This window comes from Muntiacus reevesi, chromosome X (genome assembly GCF_963930625.1).
Source record: "Muntiacus reevesi chromosome X, mMunRee1.1, whole genome shotgun sequence".
Lineage (NCBI taxonomy): Eukaryota > Metazoa > Chordata > Mammalia > Artiodactyla > Cervidae > Muntiacus > Muntiacus reevesi.
Genome location: NC_089271.1, coordinates 21,156,352 through 21,167,636, shown reverse-complemented (window position 1 = coordinate 21,167,636; position 11,285 = coordinate 21,156,352).

The following is an 11,285-nucleotide window of genomic DNA, read 5'->3' as shown; positions in this document are numbered from 1 at the left end:
CCTTTTCCTCCTTTTTTTCTTCACCATTATACTATTAGGAATTTTAGTGTCGGGTAAAGCTTAACACTATTAGTGACCTTTTGTTGCCTTTGACTACAATACTGTAATCACCAGAGACATCAAGAATTGAAGGATGAAAGCTCATTTATCCTAAGAAAGGGAGATGGGATTTGATGATATTAAGCACCAAATGCATTTAGTATTTGTGTTTTGTGTCCCACCTGAGCATGTCAGGAATTGACATAGGGTCAAGTGTCTGTACTAGAATACATGCTAGTAAAGCCTGGGCAAGAATGATGTCTTGGAATCATAATTACCCATACTCTTCCATCTTACCAGGGATGGGACAATTGAGCCAAAGATAGCAATAGGACATTTGCCTTGGAGAGTCTTATGGAAAGGACTTATACAAATTGGAGAGTGGCAGAAATGCATTAGTGATACATAGAAGTCTGGTTTCAAATGATTGCCTGCTGACACATCCCCAGCAAGAGTCATACTACCCAGACCAATAATTGAGGGTTTGAATGTTAGAGTGTGTGATTTAACTGTATCCAGGACATGCAACTCAAGGGAAAATACGTGATTGAGATGTTAGTGAGATTGTGGTTTAATGGTGGTGGTGCTGGAGGTGAATAACATTTGATTCAATTATTTTTTAAATTTATTTTTTAATTGGAGAATAATTGCTTTATAATGTTGTATTGGTTTCTGCCACACAACCACACAAATCAGATATAATTACACATATATCCCCTCCCTGTTGAACCTCCCTCCTCTTCCCTCCCCTCCCCACATTGATTCAGTTATTTACTTAACAAACAATGCATTTATTGTGGACCAGACCCTGTGTCCCTGATCACATAGAACTCCCTGCACCGACATACAGCAAATTTCCACCAGCTATCTACTTTTACATATGGTAATGTATACGTTTTAATGCGACTCTCTCAATTCTTCTCACCTTCTCCACTTGCCCTGTGTCCACAAGTCCATTCTCTATGTCTATGTCTCCCTTGCTGTCTTGCAAATAGGTTCATCAGTGCCATATTTCTAGACTCCATATATATGCATTAATATATGATATTAGTCTTCCTCTGACTTACTTCACTCTGTATAATAGGCTCTACATTCATCCACCTCATTAGAACTGACATAAATGTGTTCCTTTTTATGGCTGAGTAACATGGCCATCTCATGCGAAGAGTTGACTCATTGGAAAAGACCCTGATGCTGGGAGGGACTGGGGGCAGGAGGAGAAGGGGACGACAGGGGATGAGATGGCTGGATGGCATCACCAACTTGATGGACATGAGTTTGAGTAAACTCTGGGAGTTGGTGATGGACAGGGAGGCCTGGAGTGCTGCGGTTCATGGGGTCACAAAGAGGAGGACACGACTGAGCAACTGAACTGAACATTCCATTGTGTACATGTATCTCAACTTCTTTATCCATTCCTCTGTTGATGGGCATCTAGGTTGCTTCTATGTTCTAGCTATTGTAAATAGTGCTGCAATGAACAGCACTGAAGTTCATTGAAAAAGATACATGTGTCTTTTTCAACCCTGGTTTCCTCAGGGTATATGCCTAGGAGTGGGATTGGTGGGTCATATGGTGGTTTTATTCCTAGTTTTTTAAGGAATCTCCATACTGTCTTCTATAGTGGCTGTATCAATTTACATTCCCACCAACAGTGCAAGAGTGTTCCCTTTTCTCCACACCCTCTCCAGTGTTTATTGTTTGTAGACTTTTTGATGATGGCCATTCTGACCAGTACGAGGTAATATCTCATTGTGGTTTTGATTTGCATTTCTCTAATAATGAGCGATGCTGAGCGTCTTTTCATGTGTTAGCCATCTGTATGTCTTCTTTGGAGAAATGTCTGCTTAAGTCTTTCTCCCACTTTTTGATTGGGTTGTTTGTTTTTCTGGCATTGAGTTGTATGAGCTGCTTGTATATTTTGGAAATTAATCCTTTGTCAGTTGTTTGAGTTGCTATTATTTTCTCCCATTCTGAGGGTTGTCTTTTCACCTTGTTTATAGTTTCCTTTGCTCTGCAAAAGCTTTTAAGTTTATCAGGTCCCACTTATTCACTTTTGTTTTTATTTCCATTACTTTAGGAGGTGGGTCATAGAGGATCTTGCTTTGATTTATGTTATCGAGTGTTCTCCCTATGTTTTCCTCTAAGAGTTTTCTAGTTTCTGGTCTTACATTTAGGTCTTTAATCCATTTTGAGTTTATCTTTGTGTATGGTGTTAGAAATTGTTCTAGTTTTATTCTTTTGCATGTAGGTGTCCAGTTTTCCCAGCACCACTTTTTGAAGAGGCTGTCTTTTCTCCATTGTATATTCTTGCCTCCTTTGTCAAAGATAAGTTTCCTGTAGGTGCATGGCTTTATCTCTGGACTTTCTATCTTGTTCCATTGGTCTGTATTTCTGTTTTTGTGCCAGTACCATCCTGTCTTGATTACTGTAGCTTTGTAGTATAGTCTAAAGTCAGGATGCCTGATTCCTCCATCTCCGTTTTTCTTTCTCAAGATTGCTTTAGCTTTGGTGTCTTTTGTGTTTCCATACAAATTGTGAGATTATTTTTCTAGTTCTCTGAGAAATAGCATTGTAAGTTTAATAGGGATTAATTTAAATTTGTAGATTACTTTGAGTGGTGTAGTCATTTTCACAGTATTGATTCTTCCAATCCAAGAACATGGTATATTGTTCCATCTGTTTGTGTCATGTTTGATCTCTTTCATCAGAGTCTTACTGGTTTCTGCATTAAGGCCTTTTGTCTCTTTGGGTAGATTTATTCCTAGGTATTTTGTTCTTTTTGTTGCAGTGGTGAATTGGATTGTTTCCTTGACTTCTCTTTCTGATTTTTGAAAGACTGCTGATCCCCCAGGCATTTAGAATTTGATAAACTCTGGGGGAAGTTGGCCAACTATTAGAGGACAAATTCATTTTCTCAGGCCGCCATTAGTTGGAAATATAGTTGTTACTGAAAGAAACAAGTCAGCTAGATTTTAGTTGTTTTGAAAATAGTAGCAATAGTCTTGAGTATGTACTAAATGGTAAATGTTTAGTATAATGCCCAGACATTTTTCTAGTACAGATTTCAGGTCAATAAATATCATTACAGAGATTAATAGTTCAGGTCTTGATTCCTCTATTATACTAAATGATCATGACATGACTGATTATGGTGAAATTGTCAAATCAATGAATTCTAAAACTGTACATGGAAATGATTAACTGGGGTGCCCTTCTGGGTTTTGTTATATTATCATGAAGCATGAGGATCAACAGTTAGAAATTTAGTTTAGAAAGTTTGCAGAGTGTTTCTGCTAAGAGATGAAACTGGAAAGATTTATGGTATGTAACTTATCCAAGTATTTTTCTGATTCCTTCCATCTTCCCCCTATCTTTTTTTTTCTTACCTAATTAATAATTTTATCAAAGGTTTTGTGATTGACAGCAAATAACGGACTTCAGTCAGCTCCCACCATGGCTAAGAGAGGAGGAAGGCTAAAGAAAAAATGTGGTGAAATCTTTAATTGCTGAATTTCTCAATTTGTCCTTCTGCTGCCCTCCAATTTACTCTTGTGTTTTGTTTGAAGTTGCCATTTGGAATCTAGAACAGAATAGCAAGGATGGATAATGTCTCAAATGACCAGCTCTGGTAAGAAAACCTCGCACAGGTGTCCTGTCACTTATACATGAACGGTCACCACTGTCTGATTCAAAACCAGAGCACACATGTGAAAGGGGCCTATAAACACATAATATATGCCATTACATCCTCAAGTTGCCAAATGGCCTCCTTTTACCTGCCATTGTTCTCCAACTGAAAAAGCCAAAAATAATATCAAAGAGACAAAATAGATCATTTTTTCTGTTATAAGGGAGAGATTTGATTACTATTGATCAGTTTTTCCCCATAAATGTTTAAAGAATCTGATTAAGAAAGAGATTGAATCAAGTACTTAGAGGCACATTCGATGCATACAATAATTTATGGTTGTTCAGATCATATTTTTTGGAAATAGTTTATATTAACAGTTGACCAGATGATTACAAAGCTTTCTATTTTGGTTAAGCAAATTAAGCTAACTAGATCAACAGTCAGTACAGTATGATCTAGGTTGTTTTTAAGGAGAAACTGGCTACAATATTTGTCTTATAGCTAGAGCTATCTGGTCAATATATTTATTAACAGTTAAGAAATCAGTGAAGTTTTGTTTAAAGCATTGTTATCATGATTTAGTGTGAAATTTGGGGCTTCTCTTTATAGATTACTAAGTAAAGGTGATTCTTATTGTGATCCTGTTGGCCTCTCCTTGAAAGTTAGTTTCAATGCCAGTGTTTTTTTCTAGGGATGGGGTTGTCATGGTCCTGGAGCAGCACCCATGAACAACATGGGGGAAAGTAATTCTTTAATTTCCCTTGATGAGCATCCCTCTCATGGGTCCTTTATATAAATACTTTTGGTTGGGCCAAGTTCAATGCGAAAGGGAAAATCTTTTTTAAAGGAATGCTAAAAGAACACCCACAGGAATAAAAGAATAACATGATAGAACCCAAATAATAAAAACATTCACACACCTACTACTTGTGCAGTAGTAAACAGATTTTGTTTTGAGTTGTTACAGCTTTAAATAGCCAGCTGGGGTCTTAAACAAGTGCATTTATAGGGTTAAGGCTCTAGGTGTGCTGTCTGGGTGAGTGAATGGAGGCTACACTGAATATTCCTAGTCTGAGAGCCACCAGCACAGAGTCTTTAGGGGACTGGACCTGAGTCTGGTTTGCGCATGTCCACCTGAATTCTCTGGCGTGTGGCCTCTGCAAGCTCACAGAGTTAACTCATTGACACTGGGCTTCAGCAGAGGGATTTTCCTTCCACTGCTACTTTGTTTTCTCATCACTCAGCAGGCTAGTCAGTATTGATCAGACCTTTGATCTCCTCATGACTGTGTTAGTGGGGACAGAGGACTGGGTACAACCAGGGTATTTTCCGAATCACATGGCCCTTTCCTGCACCTGTTTCCAGGTGGGAAATAGCTGAGACGTGAATGAGGAGGAGGCTGGAGACTAAGTGCTGTGGCCTTGATGGCTGCTGACAGACAGGGTTGTTCCATAAAATACAAGTTGCCCAGTTAAATTTCAATTTCATATAAACAATAAGTCACTGTTGCAACTATTGCATGGGATATGCCTATGCTAAAAAGTACTTATTGTTTATCTGAAATTGAAATTTAACCAGGCATTCTGTATTGTTTGTGATTAACCTGCCAACCCTGTGCTGAGAACTCTGTGGGAGCCTGTGGTCAACAGAGCCATCTCGGCAGTAGTCAGCAGCTGGCCCAGGACTATATCCAGAGCCCTACTGAAGTGGAGGCAGCACTGATGATCACAGATACCACCACAGTGGATGAAGTCGCTGGAACTTTCTTTTCTCTCCTGGCTCCACTTAAGTCTCAGTGGACCCCCAAATTGACCTTATGGATGGGAATTCAGAACTAGATTTAATTTAATTTAGAGAAATAAAGGAATGTGGCATTCTTGCACATAGGTGTCATGCAACAAAATCTCAGACTCAACTTCTTATTAGATAAAATAGAAACAGTAAACATTACTGACTTCATAGTTTGTCTCAAGAACTAAATGAAATTATGTAGTTGACACAACTAGCACAATGCCTATCCCTTAATACTTAGAGATCAAATATGTCTCTCATCATCAGGATGAGGGGAATGCTAAATAGAAATTTCAGAATATCCTTAGAACTATCCTTAGAACAGCTACTTTAAAATAAAATTGTTGTATCCAGCACTTTCCTTCCACGGCTTCAGTCTTTTCTGGATCTTAATTCTTGGCCCTTCCAGCCCTTGCCCTGGGTCCAGATAGAGTAGAAATTTGCATAGTTTGCTACAAGGAGTAATGCACTAGTGGCTCCAGCATTAAATGAATATAAGCCCCTCCAGTATTTCCTTTGAAAATATGGTGGTATCTGCGAAGAGTCCAAAAGGAAAAAAATTTCTGTGTAAGGGTTTCTAAATATTGCACATCCAACTCTTGAACACCATGGGGGTTAGGAGTGCCAGCAAGCCATACAATCAGAAATCCCCCCATAACTTAGAATTGCCTCCTCCCACCCCAATCCCTGGTTCCCCAAACTGGGGGTTGATTTATTGTGAAACTCATCAACCACAGAAAGTTGACTTTGTAGTGGTGTCTCAAAGACTGAGTTGTAGTAAAATTTAAAGTATAATATTGAGAGTGATAGTCACAGATACATTTTTGTGGTGAGACAATGGAAATACATGGTTTAAATATTGATTTGGGAAAACATTACTAAGCAACTTCTTTAGTCTCTCCATTGCTGTAAATTTTATCCTCACCAACATAAGAAGGAACTGAAATTTTGGAAAAAAAAACTTTTGTTTTGAAATAGTTTTATATTTACAAAAGAGTTATAAACTTAGAAAAGATAGTTACAGTGAATCCCTCTATACCATTTACCCAGCTTGTGAAGTTGTTGCTCAGTTGTTGTGTCAGACTCTTTGCGACCCCATGGACTGCAGCATGCCTGGCTTCCCTGTGCTTCACCATCTCCTGGAGTTTGCTCAAACTCTATGTCCATTGAGTCGGTGATGCCATCCCACCACCTCATCCTCTCTTGCACACTTGTCCTCCTGACCCTTTAGTTATTCCTCTTCCTAGAGTTTCCATGGATGCTGATCATAATAAATCAGGCACACTCGTGTCAAAGAGACTTGTTTAAAAGGAAACTCAGGAATCACACCAACCATATTTCCTACAAAACAATGGGACTCAAACCTTTTCCTTTTATTTCCAATTAAGGAAAGATGTTTACTTTCCAATGTCTACTTTCCTCTTTTATTTCCAATTAAGGAAAGATGGTGTTTACTTTTGAACTTGATCAAAATCCAAATGGAGCCCAATAAAGAACAAGGAAAAACCTTCAGTGTGTTGGCTATCTAGGTTGGACCATTAGGCACTGAAAATCAGAATGTTTCTGATTAATACATTTAAGTCACTCCTCATTAAGTACACTTGAAAACAAAGGAGATTGGTAATTATCAACTGACAAGTTAGCAAAGCAACTGATAAAATTTGCTGAACGGCATCTTAATTTTATACCCTATCCTGTGGGTGAGCCTAGGGCTTGGATCAGAATCGCTGAGCAGCATTTCTCTAGCCCAGTCCACTCTCCAGGCACATGCCATCGAGCTCTCAGATTCAGCCCAAATAATTCTGAAATGGTTCAGGATGTCAATTGTGTGCACCAAATGCACACCTATTGACTCTGCTGTTCCATCGCCATTTTCTTCTTCCTCTCTCGTTTATAGTCACTGCGGATAATGTCAGAAGCTATTGCTGACAAGGCTCACTGAAGGCTCTGCAGCTTCTGGTGCCCACAAAGAGGTCACAGCCTTCTAGTTCTGGCAGGTGTCTACCTCGAGGGTGGCCATGATAGCTGTTGAGGTGCTGTTATCTGTACTAAGAGCATTAACCCCTGTTGCTACTGAGATTAATGGCATCAAAACAGCTGACAGCCTGCTCTGGAGCTCTTATACTATTTCCCTCTTTTTATGAACAATCTTCACTCTAAGGTATGATGTGAGTATAGGGATAGAAGGCCAAGGAGGATAATTTGAATTGACAGACAATACTCAAGTCTCTATGCCTATTGTTTTGGAATTCCTTAGCTCCTCTTAAAGGATTCTCCTACAAAATTCCCCAAGTTTCCAAACTCAACTTAAAACTGGTTATGGTTTCAAAGAAGGATGTGTCAAATTGTCTCATAGATTCTTTGAATATTTACTTTTCCCTGTAAGACTAAGGGTCTTAAATGACTGTAGTGACCACTTACCTAACTTGAATAAAATCAATCAAGTGGAGATGGGCAAATTGGAGAAGCCACGTCCTATCTCATGTCCTGACTCGAAGGGTCAGTAATTACTTTTCAGCTCCAACTGATGGCGGCCAAGCATGATTGTTGGAGATTTTCTGATTTTTCAAAAGAGGCTAAAAATCTAGATGTTTATAATAAATCTTCTGATTTTCAAATATCATCAGCTAACTTAACACTTGTAATGAGCACTATGCAAATCAAATAAAGCCTATTTGTTTATTGCCCTGGGCCCACAAGCCTCTTGTGGTCTGCTTTGGTGCCTACATGTTTTTTGTCAGAGTGGAGAGGCAATATGATGGTATCATATTTAGACAAATGCTTGCATCATCAGTATCATTAATTCCTTAAGTTCATCTGATGCACAGAGCATTACAATGACAAACCAAACAGGCTTATGATCTTTATTAGAAAGTAATAATAACAATTTAAAGAACTTAAAGTGTCCAGAACCTTAAATGTAGAATTTCTAGTTCTTTCATTCGTCTATCAATTCAAATCCAAGCATGTCTAAGGAGGAGAGTGAAGCTCAGGGAATTAATTTAATTGATTTGTCCAAGTACAAACCAACACATATAGGAAGTCACAGAGCTGGAATTAGAACCAGAGACCACTTACTTTCTACCATTTCACACTGCCCATGACACTAGAACTCCATCCAGTGAATAAGTACAAGTCAGGAAGGAATCTCTTTTCACTAATGATGTGTGTGTGTGTGTGTGTGTGTGTGTGTGTGTGTGTGTTTGTGCATACGTGCACACTAAGTTGTTTCACTTGTGTCTGACTCTTTGCGACACTATGGGCAGTAGCCCACCAGGCTCCTCTGTCCATGGAATTCTCCAGGCAAGAATACTGGAGTGGGTTGCCATTTCCTCCTCCAGGGGATCTTCCAACCCAGGGATCGATCCTACATTTCTTAACACGCCTGCATTGGCAGGTGGGTTCTTTACCACTAGCGCCACCTGGGGATAAGTTTAGTTCAGTAGCTCAGTCGTGTCCCACTATTTGTGACCCCGTGGAGAGCAGCATGCCAGGCCTCTCTGTCCATCACCAACTCCCGGAGTTTACTCAAACTCATGTCCATTGAGTCGGTGATGCCATCCAACCATCTTGTCCTCTGTCATCCCCTTCTCCTCCTGCCTTCAATCTTTCCCGGCATCAGGGTCTTTCCAATGAGTCAGCTCTTCACATCAGGTGACCAAAGTATTGGAGTTGCAGCTTCAGCATCAGTCCAGACTGATTGCCTTTAGGATGGACTGGTTGGATCTCCTTGCAGATAAGGAGATAAATTATAAGGATTTTATATAAACTTGCAAGTCTGTGTGCCAGAAGAGAACTCTCCAACCTAAACACTGTGAGAATCTTTTTCCTTGCAGAGTTCTTCATTCCTATTGAGGGTTTCATCTTCTTGGACTCTTTCTCTTCCCCTTCCTCCTTTTCCTCTTCCATCTGACTTTTAGTTTTTGATACTAGGGATCCAGTGCTGTCAATCATTTCATTACTTTGCAGGGGATCCTAGTCCCACTTACTTATACTAACATGTCACGCTTCCATTGCTGCCAGAAGAACATCAGAGTGACTTGGATATTTGATCAGAGTAGAATCTACTGGTGTCACAGGACTCTTGAAATACTTGAAGAATTTACTGTACGTTTTATTTTACCATTAAGAAAGGAGAAATATTCCCAAGGACAAAGAATGCATTTTTCTCTTCAAATTATGTTGAAGAATCAATATAAAAATGTGGATCTTTATTAAGAATTCTCATTCTAATTGAAATGTTAGTTTGATCTCTTGGAAGGTTTGAATCGCTTTGAAGTTCCTGTGAAGCTCTAGGTGTTGGAGATTTTGAAGGCACATTTGTCTTCAAGTGTTGCTTTCAAGTGCAAATGACCTTTCATTTCCCTTAGACTAAGGGGAAAGCATGAGTTATGGAGTCACCAACAGGACAAGGAAATGGGCAAGTTGATTTTCCAGCTGTCTTTCAACTCTGTGTTTCTCTGACTCACATTTCCTCTGTCCAAATCTTGCCTGCTTGCCTTTCCTTTTAGAATTCCACAAATGTTGACTTTGGCAAATCTTACATTGTTTACTAAAATATTCCTTGAGGAAATGTGTGTGGATTTATTGTTGAACAACAAAAAAAATTCTTGAACCTTCTCTAAAGGTGACCAGAGATAGTATATAAATTAATTTTAGAAAAGATTTGAAAACTCTATAAAGATGATGATAACTGCAGGAGGCCAGCATTTTACAGAATTGTAGACTTTGTTCATTCTTCTTTTAAACACTTCTTGGCCATGCACTGTGGCATGTGGGATCTTAGTTCCCCAACCAGGGATTGAACCCACGTCTGCTGCATTGGAAATATGGTGTCTTAACCACTGGCCCACTGGGAGCACCCTGTGGTTTTTATAGTACTCATTACTTCACCTTGCAGTTTTACATGTTACTCAAAGTGGGGTCCATGGACTGGTAGCACTGGCATGTCACCTGGGAGCTTGTTAGAAATAAATTATCAGGCTCCATCCTAGACCTACTGAATCAGAACCCACATTTTAACAAGTTCCCCAAGTTCATGTACACATTAAAGTTTGAGAAGCTATTCTTTCTATCTCACCCAGATGTCTTTTTCATTCTTGCATTTCTAGCACTGAACACAGAGCCTTAAGGATACTTGGAACTTTATGAGTATTAATTGACTGATAAATTGTTTCTCAGTGCTTGGAGATCTAGTCTAAAGGCCTCATTTAGAAATGTTAGGAAGCTCAGGAGGTACAGCTAACTAAATATAGAATGTCACCCATCCAAGGCATCCTCAGCCTTTACTGTTTATTGGAAACCTTTGGGAAGATTTTGAAAAACACCAAAACACTCATACCTGACTACTATCACCCATAGAAGTTTTGCTTAATGAAAATAAGTTAAGATCTGGGCAGCAGAAATTTAAATTTTCTCCAGGTGATTCTAACGTACAGCCAAGGTTAAGAACTGTTGCACTAGAAATAATCTTCCAAAAAGCTTTTTGAATAATTGAATTACTAGGTCCCAGGATAAGCAAAATTGAAACCACTCAGGAGTATAATCTGAAGTCTCATTAGTACGTAACGAGCCACAATACAGTGGTACTGGGGCTAAGTTTGAGTGTCCATACAATCTTGAAATATTTGGTATTTGTAGAAAGCAAGTATGTTCTATTTTTTTTTTTTAACAGTCATGCAGAGTAACTGTTGAAAAGCATGGGTTTGGTCAAGAGAATAAAGGGTGACACTGAATTTTGGGAGGAACTGTGACTTAAGTTTCTTAGTTGAATATTAAGGTTTGTCAAACTGGTTTGGTTGTTTTCTTTTGCTGGAAGAGA